This window comes from Teleopsis dalmanni, chromosome 1, assembly GCF_002237135.1.
Source record: "Teleopsis dalmanni isolate 2A chromosome 1, ASM223713v2, whole genome shotgun sequence".
In the NCBI taxonomy this organism is placed as follows: domain Eukaryota; kingdom Metazoa; phylum Arthropoda; class Insecta; order Diptera; family Diopsidae; genus Teleopsis; species Teleopsis dalmanni.
Genome location: NC_051846.1, coordinates 32,649,722 through 32,662,355, shown reverse-complemented (window position 1 = coordinate 32,662,355; position 12,634 = coordinate 32,649,722). Strand labels below are relative to the sequence as shown.

Below are 12,634 nucleotides of genomic sequence, written 5' to 3'. Positions count from 1 at the left end.
GCTAGCTCATCAGCTTGTTCATTTCCCAAAACTCCTCTGTGACCCGGCACCCAGTAAAGTTTTACTATATTCCGAGTTGCAAGTAACAGTAGGAGCTCATAATGCTCAAGGACCTGTTTCGACTTGAAAGTTCAAGAAGACAGAGCTTAAAGAGCAGCCAGAGTAAATAGCAATTCTCGAGCCAGACATTTTTTTGATGATATTGTAAGATTATAAGTGGGTGACTAGGATTCTAAGTGGATCGAACTAAAAGAAAATTATTAAATGAATTAAACCCGACGAATAAAGGCTATGAAATACGCACTTGTTTGTATTGCATATAGATTATGGACCCAAACCCTAGTCGAAAGATAACTGATAAATAAACAATATATATGATATACAATATTATATATAATAAATTTTATGTTCTCAATATATTTAATTTATTGTATTTCCGTGTTTTATTCTACTCAATAAATGCAGTTGAAGACTTTATAGATACGCGATTTTTATAGAAATAAGCATTCTAGGGTGCTTAATTAGTTGGAAGAGTACCATATCCTCATCAGTAGTATAACTAATACTTTGAAGTCATATTAACTTTGTGTTCAATTTTAATTTGATATGTCAGTGTTTTTGGGTAAATTTGAATAAATTGATTATAGTGCAGGTATTTTAATGTTTGTTTGGAGATTAAAGAACTATATCATTATCAGAAACCATTTTAAAAATATACAATATGGTTATAGAGGATTGTCGATTGACCAAAAGAAATTTAATGGAAGATCTAAGTATAATATTTAAATAAGAGTAGTGTCAAGTCGCCGGTTTCAAATTTTTTTTAATGAATTTATCGCCCAGGGCAATAGAATGGGGTGTGGGAACTAAAAACTCAAAGGGAAGGCAAGTCTTAAAAATGGTTGCCAGACTAGATTTTATAGTCGCAAATACGGGCATGACTCCAACTTTTAGAAGGAAAGAATGTCAAGAAGCTATTCCAGATATCATACATCAGACGGGAAAGCTATAGTTTATAGTAAGCTTAACTATTGGAGAGTCTTAGAGGACTAGAGATCGACCATCATATTGTATACAGCCCAAGATAATAGCGACTGATGATAGCAGCATAAGAGAAATCCACAAATGGAATGTTGCGAAACTAAAAATAAGAAACTTTCTGAAAATAATTTATGTCGCACAACAATTTCTCTGTTATTACCTGTAAGAGAGCTGCTCATTTCTCTTCAAAATGTCTAAGACCCAGCACACTTTGAGTTACAAACGTTTTCCTGCATTTCATCTGAAATTGCTTGAACACATTTCCTGTGCAATACTGCTAGCAGATAGTAGATACCCTAGAGCCTCCACGAGTACTTCATGTTTCTATTTAAAGCGGTCGTAATGTTCTGCACTTTCAGCGACGTTGTGGTACCTTTGGCAGTAGGGACTTTCTGCCCAATCTGCATGGATTAATCTTTGAAATTTAGATTGTTAATAATCTGATAAATTTATAATCTTTATCGGTAATAATTTTTGCAGATGTGTGCGATAATTGTATACTTTAGGAAAGGCAAAATTCCTACTTTTATAAGATAATCTAAGTTGTCATTTCGGTTGCACCTATTCATGTATAGTACTCATAATACTTTGTGGATTTTAAACGCAATCCACAAATATATATAAACTTTGTTAATAGTTTATTCAATCGTCTATATCAAAGTCTGATCTGATTTTTTGAAGTAAGTAGAGGGAAATTTTCTATCAAGGCCGCAATTCGCCATCTTCTTGGATTATCATAATACTGAAAATCCATCCTAGAGCCAATAGCAATATATGTTTAAGATGAGAAAAATATGTATTATCTTAATTCAAATTTATTTATATTCGTGAAGGCACTTCAGTGGTGGTTATGCAACTTTTTCCACACACTCATAGTCATTGGAGACTGGTTTGCTGTGAACTGCACAATTTAGCCCACATTTCGGAGTTGAGGGAATTTGCTGCATCCAAATATGCAGACAAACCAGACCAAAGTTGAGGATTAGTCGCAATAACTTCAGTGGATTTGTGTCAGTAAGTTTGTTGGAATGAAAGTATTTGCATTAAGCAAATTTTTAGCTTGTTTTGACTACAATTGATGAGATTTTCGTTCAAAAAGATGTTTTTTCTTCAGATTTAGAGAAATTACTCAAAAGTTCGAAAGTTCATTTCTGAGCCATAAATTTTATACGCTTAAATATTATATGTTTTTTGTATCGTAGTTGTTTATGAAATGTATTTATTTTTGAAAATGTTTTTATTTTAATTATTTTTGTTTTTTATACGCTAGTTAATCAAAAATTGGTTTTAAATAGTTTAAGTATTTAACCAAATATTTCATTTATATGTATACTTCAGACTTAAAACCGTATATCAACTTATTGTAATAATAATATTATAATAAGTTGACCTATAACAAATTCAAAATAATTTCTATTTATTATAATAAACGAAACATTACTTTTTAATTATATTCCTGATTTATTCTTTATATAGACTAATCCAGTCTAAAATGAACGAATTCGAACTAGTACACAGAAATTAGGGCAAAATTCGATATGGACGACTTTTCGCGCATTAACATAAATTTGTGGTCAACAGTGCTTTTTATTCGTAGTGTTATTAAAAAAATTCTCTTAAAATGTTAGAATTTGGAATTCTTAGACGTTACCCGAAACCCGGTAACGATATGCCTGACGTAGCATATCTCTCCAGTTCGAAGAGACATTCAGATACAATCCTGAATCAACAATATTTTTGCTTACCATTCAGTTATGTCATGATGAATTGATAATGATTAGATATGTGTATATATATTGATCCTCAAGTACATTTAGGGAGTGTTGAGGGGAGTGTTTCAGCATCATCTATAATCTACCTCTATGAGAGGCTGACTTACTGCCATCAATCTAAACATATTATATAGATGCAATATCACGGAGGCATAATTGCTGCGTTGGTTGAATGACATGGTTTTGATTTAAATGATATGTGACTTTAGGAAGGTGGTATATTATAGTATAAAATAAATTTCTTGAAAGAAATGTTCAAAAAATTAACTTTTAGTTGATTATCCCTTTGATCACTGCTTTGCATTGCCTATCATATACTAACAACCAGGTCATGCTATTGTTGTTATTATCTCAATAAAAATTGGATTAATCCTCAAAGTTACTAGTAGTAATTTGACTATTATTAAGAAATTGTTTACATGAAATATAGAAAGATATATTAATATACATATAAAATAAGTTTGTATTTGTTTTTACCAAAAGGACTCCCTAACCACAAGATCCATTTGCATAATATTCATACTATTTAGTCTTTATATAAATTAGTTAAAGATAGGTTACAACATTTTTACTTAAGGTCAATATTAAGAATTGTTAAATTTAAAATTTCTTTTAAAATCAACGAATTACGCTTATTCTAGGTAATTTCTACATAAAAGAATGAAATATGAACTTTAAACCTTAAAACCTGTAAGGTGGTATATAATATAGGTACAAGTTTTCGCTTTAAGATCTTCCGTATGAAATGACGTCAAACCGGAGATAGGTCTGTTACTTACAAATCAATTGAGAGCTATATAAATATTTTATAAAAATTGAAAGTTATCTAACTGATTCTTTTTTTAAAGTTGGTATATCCAATATAATCTAATATACCCTTCAGGTGATATGGGGATACATAACTGAAATTTTTGTAATAGTTGATGCATCTAATACACTTTAAAAGTTATATCAGTTGATATACTAGTAAAAGATTTTCTTCAGAAGCTCTCATATAAGGTGAAATCAAATCGGAGACGAGTCCTTACTGACAATATCGTTAGACATTTCTAGAAGATTTCTAGCGTAATCCCGGTTTTCTAATCCCATGCATTTCCATCACTTTCTTTCTCTTTTTTGCATAACAGTTCTGGGTGAACCAGTACTATCTCCATGCATGTTCATTATTCCCACAATTTTCCTTTTCTTATTTTATAAGACTTCAAATATATATTTTAATTGAAATCATTTGTTTTCTGTCAGATATAGTAACAGATGTATTTAACAGTTTCCACATGAATATAAATTTATTTTATTTATAAAAATAACTTACATTTAATTATTATATTATTTAATTTAATATATTTATTAAATTGGGAGATGCAGTAAACTGTTATATTATACCTGTTATAATTTGCAGGTCTCCATCAATTATTTATCACAGGAGCTTGAATTTCTTGAAAAATGTGTAAATTATTGTATTTGGAAAATTCATATAAAATGTTTATAATTAAACTTAATAAAAAATATAACTAATTTATACAGTAAATCTTTATGACTTTCAATAATAACCTGAAAATCAAAGAAACCGTTGCAGCCGATTGACACACTTTCAAATTTGCTACCTGACCCAACTCCACTTAGGCAATCTCGACTCGATGGAGATATGCAATTTAAACCTGATTTTAATGTCAACGCTTGCTTGCTCCAAAGTGTATCGCCTACTAAACTGTAATTACATATGAGTACACATGTCTACATTAGCAGTTCTAAGTATAAATTACAGAAAGGTCTGTTAACCAGTAATTTAAATAAAAATAAACAAATTAGTTGCAAGTATAACAATTTGTGTAGTAGCGGTAATTTGAGACGAAGAGATTGTGTTACTATTTTTTTTTTTGAAAAAGTAGAACAAATTATGAATATATCAATATGACATAATATATAATAAAATATTTGACCGCTGATATAATTTCATAAAAATAGTATACTTGTTCATTTGAAATAGTGATTATCATAGCAATACCTCAGATACGTCAATATGAACCTTTGCCTCAACTGATCAAATAAAACATGTTTGAAAATAATTAATGTTATTTAATTTATTTTTATAGAAAAAAAATAATAATTTATTTTATATTTAATTGATTTTTAAACTATAAACTATTGTTTTTCATAAGGCAGTAGCAATATGCAACAACAAAATTTTTATTATTTTTAATTAATTGAAAATTTGGCTGATTATATAGCTGTTTTGAATATAGTCAAATTTAGATAATTAGTGGTCTTGAAATTATTTCTTATATTTAATTATTCACAATTAAGTTTTTGAAAATGTAATTATTAAGGGTTGAACTCGTACCCTCCCAAATTTAAAGCTTAAAGTCAATCTATTTTCGCTAAGTTACAAATGATTTTATAATATTTATTTTATAAAATATTTTTTTAGTAGTCTTTTTAAATATCTACTTTAAACCTTATAAATGTTTAATACATATCAGTAATAAATATATAAGAACGTAGATACAACTCCAATCTGAAAAGGCTTTTTGTAAATTAATTACAATTTATTCATTAAAGTATCCATGATATAGTAAAGTATCATGATATAGTCCAAAGGGAATTAAATCTATCAAAATTCAATCCATCTCAGTTAAACTATTTCACTTGTATAAAAACGGTTTTTTGTGAGAAGTCTTATTATGATTTATAGCTTATGTTTCAGAAGGGAATAAACTTCACAAAATTATAGATATCAATTAAGATTCTTCCTCTTGTAAGGAAAATTGTTTCTACAACTATCAATATATATTTTGAATTGGATATGCTCTTCTATATTGGCGGAAAATGATTTCTTGGTGTTTAAAGACAGGATAAAAAAGAATTTTTAAATAACGTTGAAAAATATTTAGTCGGTAGATTTGTTGCATTGGCTGGTCTACATATATCCTTCTACTACTCTTAAATGGAGATAATTTGGGATTTTGCTACCACATTGCTCGCAGGAAACCGAAAGCGATAGAAACTGAGTGCATACCATTGAATTTAAATATTTTAAAAGATCTTTTGTCATTATCAGTGAACCGTCCAATAAACTATCAAAAACTTACCTTCCTAAAAGTCTGTTTCTTCTGGGAGTCGAAGCTATACAGTCACAGAGAAAATGCTTGAATACTTTTCTGTCCTGTAAACTTCCACAATGTTTTCAGTAAGTATTAGTAGGAATGCATGGGTTTTTATATACCAAATCCAGAAAAGATTGCAATTAGTTTTGTAGGATTCAAGCGATCTTCTGTAATGATTTCCCAAGATCAAATGCTGTTATATGACATCCAGAATTCCGATAAATTATTTATGATTTAAATATCTTTTACTTATTTTTCATATATTCATATATTATTATTTAAAGAAAATAGAGATAAGTACTATCCTCAATAGAATCTTGTCAAACCTAGGTTAGGTAAGGTTGGTGTGGTTTGTGCCCAAACCCCACTTAAGCTCAAATAATGAGCCGTTGTAGTACCACAGCATTAGCGTTTCTTCATACATGTACTAGACGTTTGGACTAAGTCAATGTAGAGATCTGCAGACTTGTCTGTCCAATTTTGGCAATATATAGACGCATTATTATGTACTCATATTAATCTATGAATCTATGAAGTATATTCTTCTCTTCCTGAAGTACGTTAATCTATACAAGTACTAAACCCTTTTTTTTGACAAAAATTGGACACATGCAGATAAAATGAGTAGTAGAAACACTTTTTTTTTTTCAAAATTCATAGATGTCTATATCCTTAAACCTCGTTGTTGCGTAATGATAGTTGAGAGGCATATTTTGAATGTCTAATACTTGTGCTAAGTGTAGTGTAGCTGTGTAGCTGAAGTTGATCTTTCAATTTTTTTTTGTTAGTCACTATTCTTTAGTTAGTTTAATTTTAGTTTAGTTAAAAGCATCAACTTACAAAACTTGTAAGACTCACTCTAAGTCTTGTTTACTTTAACAAATTTTTTCACAGATATTATAAAACTAAGAAGTTTTATTACCTCTTCTGCGAAATGAAGTTAATTGAGTTGAGTACGCTGAATAGCTGTGGAATTAAGTTATAAAACCATAGAAACCCATTACTCAATCAAAGTCAAGCAGCTAAACTGGAAGATCGAAATCACATTCTACAGTTTCGGCTCTTAAATAAAGGAGTTTAAAGCTTTATTACGATCTTTGTAAACATTGCACGGTAGATATTCGTACGTATGAAGTGCAGTTAATGCAATAAATGCAACAAAATAATAAATTATTTAATTAGCAAATCTTTAATGGTCATTTTGTTAGTGTTTATTAGGCGAAAAATGCAGAGCATTTTCTGGTCTTAGCCGCGTTGCGGTGATCGGTCGGAGTAACAGCGAAAATGGCGTAAAATTTATGTATGCACAGTGATTCGGCGATTGGTACCACATTCGTTGCATGATCCACACCAACTTCAGACTTTATTTTGCGCTCTAATAATACAAATGTTTCGCTTTAGTTTTAAATTTAAATTAGTTTAATTGTACACTGCAAAAAAGTAAAATCTTTTTTTTTTTGTAAATGAAATATTTATGATCTTCTTGGATTATAGATCATCTGCACTCAAGATTACAACATCTTCTTTCACATGAAATCTGATGTTTTTATTGTTATTCTTGAATCATACGTTTTATAAGATAAAAAGAATATATTTTCCTATTGATTGTAGCTTAGGTTACAATCGAGTTTTCTGTCATTGACTTCACGAATGTCTGATGGGAAAGCCAAACAAAGTCAAATAAAATTTGGCAGCCAATCGGTTTCACAAGCCATACAGTATTTCACAAATCATATATCACTTCTTAATGAGCTGGAATAAATCAAATCCATTACTTTGTGGTGGGTTTTGGAACATCACCGATATAAAAACAACAAAGGACTGACTGCCTTCTTAAATAAGGAACTTAATGACAAATAGTTTGACCATTTTGTAATCCAGGTTGTGGAAAATCTTAATTTAAGAACTATAGTATAACTGTAAAGATTGATGAACTCTTCCATAGCATAAAAACTTATTTATCAGCCAACTCGAATGTGAGTAGCTTACATCTATTTAACCCGCGTACATTTATTTTTATGTATCTCATTAGACTGCTTGAAATGATATTTATCACTAATATAGCATAGACAAGATTAACATAGACAGTTTTTTGGAACATTTTTTATTCAAGAAAATTCTCTAAATAAAATATCGTCATCTAAAATTTTACGATAACAACCTTTGGAAAATAAATAAATAATAAACTTTGATGTTATAAATATTATCTGGGATTCAAAATTTCAAATACTACTATTTCTATTGTCCATTTCTCCCAGTGTGGCATAGGGTTTCAATAATTTTTCTAAATCTGAATTTATTTGGTTTTAATATCGAATACCACTACTTAATATGTTTTATGGTGTATAAAAATTAACGATGAGGAAATTCTTCTTGAGTGGAAAATTCTTTATAAAACTTTTGATAAGAATTAAAATTGATATAGCGGATATGCTACCTGCGACATGTCGTTAGAATGGGGTATGACACTCCAAATTAAAAAGTATTTAAAATATTTTCAAATACAAAATGTACAGAGCTGGGTAACCTATCACGATTTCATTCTACTAAATAACATAGGTACTTGAGACGTAATTATAACTTATAAGGGATTCAGACCGATAAAGGGTTGTAATGGCCAATTAAGGAAGTAACAAGTAACCATAATTAATAATATTAATAATAAACAAATATAATGATATTAATTATGTATTATGAACGAACTATTATTGTTTACTATATCCGACATTTAAATTTTACTTATATTATTATATATATTGTTGTGCTACATTAAAAGTTTTATAGAATTTTGCATATATTATAAGGTTGTATATAATTTTATGTTACATTAAAAATTTGATTCCTTTTTCAATTGAAAAAATTTGACTAAAAATATTTATTACTATTTTAAAAATTTGAAAGTAATTTTTAAATTCAAATAAAATTAAACAATTATTATATTGGACAAATAACATAAATCAAAAATTTCACATATGCGTGTTTAAACAATTTAATATGAGCATTTACTTATCTTCAACTGCTCTCTCATATAATTTTTTCAAGTGTATTTTAAGTATACGTCACGAAATTGCTAATTGAAACATTTTCGTATAATTTTAGCGTCCATAATATTTTATGCTTCGGACGTAGGCTTTACGCACCGACTAACTATTTAAGTTACCTTCACTGATAATAAAATGTCTGTCCATTCATTCAACCATCAATCTACACTTGTGCGTTATAATACTAATATAACAACAACCATAGCAACAACAACAATAATAAATAACAAGAAAGAAAATGCATTAAATGAGCACGCCGCCAACAAACAACAGAAATCAGCAGCAGCACCAGTCGCAGCAGTCGCAGCAGCCGCAGTAAAGCAGCAGCAGCCGTGGACGAGGAGTTAATTTTGTGTGAATTTACAAGGTTAACCCCTTTCCTTTTTGATAATATACTAACAACCGTACATATATGCTTAAAATAGCAACAATGAAGTGGCAAAAGCAAAAATAAAAATATTCCAGCAATTTTGTTGTTGTAATTATTGGTGTGTTCAGTGTTCAATGTTCACTATTCGCTGGCAGTCTGCAGGCACAACAAAAACGCAAGTGAATTTGTATGAGAGGAAAAAAAGTTAGTAGCATTTCAAATGATGCCGGCATATGCGTTTTTGGCCTATTTTTCATTAATGTTTTACATATTTTAGTTAAATTAATTTGTTAAGATAAAATAAAAAAATAGTGATATTTATATGCAAATAAAATTTAAATAATGTTGTGAATGGTTTTGTTTAGCTTGAAACAGTGAAAAAATCAGTAGTTAATGTTTTTTTAATATTGTATGTATTATGCATGAGTAATTATTTTATTTATATCTACATATATTTTATTTGTGTTTTTTTTGTTGTTTTATATTTATTTATTTAATGTTTTTATTTATTTAATTTAATTTTATTTTATTAGCGGCTTACATAATTACAACACATGCTTTCGGCACGGTTTATGCAAATTTCCTTTATGCTTCGCCTGTGAAGAGGCAATAAAATTAGTAATTACGTATACGCCCGCGTACACCTCATCGAACCAATTAATCAAATATTCAATTCGATCAATTATTGCCATTGTTCGAACGTTGATCAATGCTTGTTTCATAAAAGAAGTTACTTTAAAATATTATTATTCGTGGTGTAGTTGTTATTACGGCGTGTGGTAAATTAAGTATGTTCAGTGCAAGCAAAAAAAAATATAAAAGTTGAGTTTTTGACATGATACCTGCGATGTTTTAATTAATGGGTGTTGATCCCCCAGCTGCCGGTGGTCGAGTTTTGTGTGTTTTCTATTGCAAAACACACTCCACACATCACACAAACAACAAAAATTAAATATTTTTTGAACGCTTCAAATTATAATTAAACTAACGTTGGTTGCTGTGCAGTTGAAGTTGTACTTTCTTCGCTTTAGCTAAAGGCTATCATGTCCACATTAATTTTTTCTACACTTGAAATAAATTTAAATATTAAAAAAAAACGACATAAATAAATTTATATATCAGTTATGCCCATAAAAAATTTTTTTTCATTTATTTTTTTTTTGCTAAATAAAAAGTGATATAATATCTGACATATATTCATTATCTTATTCGTAATAAAAGTTTTATTAATCACCGATTTCAATTTTGAGAAATAACCTGTTAGCACCTTCATTAAATATCACTGACTTATTTCATGTCCAAGAACATGAAATATCAAGTTCAACTGCTTTCAGTTTTAACTACTTTGACATTTAATAAATGCACTCAAAATCTGTATCTTTGATGAATGAAATTAAATGTGTATAAATGCAAAAGTTCATTTATGTTTTTTATATATTTTGAATATATCAAATTTCATTCGAAAATTTCAATCTTGTCTGTCTCCATTCGAAACGCAATCTAATTTATTAGTTCCATTAATAAGCAAAATTTAAAGTTCAAAAACCAGAACTTTGCATAATGCTACTGATTATTAAACAAAACCCATTGTTGTTGCTGATGAACTATTTTGTTATGTTTATTGAACTGTCGCGCTACAAACAGATTACAGTATATCAATCAAAACCAGATATTCAAAAAAAAAACACAATCTTGAACATGACCTCTGTAGTGGGGGGTTTAATTGCAAGTAAGCTTGCTGATACCTTGTAAGTATTACAAAAGAACTATAACTAGTTGTGTTGTTTTGTAGTCTAGGGTTGTGGCGCAATTGAAGCTCTTCAATCCTTCGATATAAAATCAAAATTAGTTAAAGAATATAAGGCAATTGGCAAGCGACCCCGGCTAGTTCACACCATTCTGAAGAGAATAAAAAAACTGACGGTTTCGGGCACCTTGGTGCTTCCTTAGATGTATCCTTTATGAATTCCGGTTAATGTTCTATAGAAATCGTTGAAAAAATAAATACTTACCTCTACTTTCTTCTGCTTGCTAATAGCAAATGGAACACAATCAAGTTATGTGTAACTTCAAAGCTACAAAACTGGAGAAGGCATAATAATCGACATCACAAAAATAGCACAGAATTTCTATTAATTGGTCTTTTTAGGTAATGTTAATTGTAAAAATTTTTGTGTGATGTCTTAAAACGCATTATCACTAGTATTACATGTAAATAAGTCAACTTTCATCAAGACTTCAGCCAATAATAAAAAAAAGTAATGACAGAAAACGTACTTGCAAGAAAAGGAGCGAGTTTACTTCATGTAAAGAGATAATTGTCCTACTTATAGGAAGAGATACAATCGACCTGAATTTTCTGATGTTACCGATATCCACTCATGATAATAATAATAGAACATTATGCCATCTAAATAACCGTAGGTGGTACATTATGGTTAAATATACGTATAAGGCGGAGTTGTGATGGAATTTAGGACTGACAATATTCTGAATATCATTAAGCTGCCACAATATTTAATAGAAAGTGTGAAGAAATGAAACCGCGTGCGAATGACTAGCAAAGAAACTAAGGCTATGTTGATTGCATAAAATATATTCAACCGATATTAATGCATTTAATGCAACGAATATATTCTCAACATACCTTTTACACTTCAATTTTCGTATTTTCTGTTGGGAATATTAGTGATCCGCTACGATATTTAACAGAAAGTGTGAAACCCATGCAACCTATAGAGATATGTTTATAACAGGATAAATAAGAAGGAAATAAAGCTTCTGTTGCACTTAGAAGGCTTTAACATCGTCTTGAATTATACCAAACATTGCTACATTATGCTGTACTATACTAAGCGCATTTGAAAGGTGTAGGAAGATTTCGATGTTAAGGCATACCTGTCGATTGAGGTAACTAAAATTCAGTAGGCTTCACACAACACTGATTGGAGTATAAATGTTAATAAGTTTTACTTGCGGCACCTGATCGGATGCGTAAATCTATTACCATAGAGACTAGGACCAATAGCTTCAGCTGTCCTCACGAATTGAGGTTGGCGCCATGAGTGGGAGTATCGTAGTGACAATGGTTAAAATCTAAAGTTACAAAAAGGTCTTGAATGTATTTAAATATTACTTTCATTCGATGTGGAGTTGCATTTGACAACTGAATACTGTGGCCCGAATAATAGCAGAGGTGTAACATGCAACACCCACCCTTCCATATAAAAGTTTCATAAAAAATTGTTCATTATCATTAAAAAAAACTTTTTACTCTTAATAGAGTACTATAACACCCATGTAACA

At 29.6% G+C, this 12,634-nt stretch overlaps 1 protein-coding gene across 1 annotated transcript in view; it reads right to left on the bottom strand.

Moving 5' to 3' along the window:
* Positions 1-12,634, bottom strand: part of LOC119667308 — a gene marked incomplete at its 3' end in the record, with an annotated part of 92,803 nt that overhangs the window by 78,895 nt on the left and 1,274 nt on the right.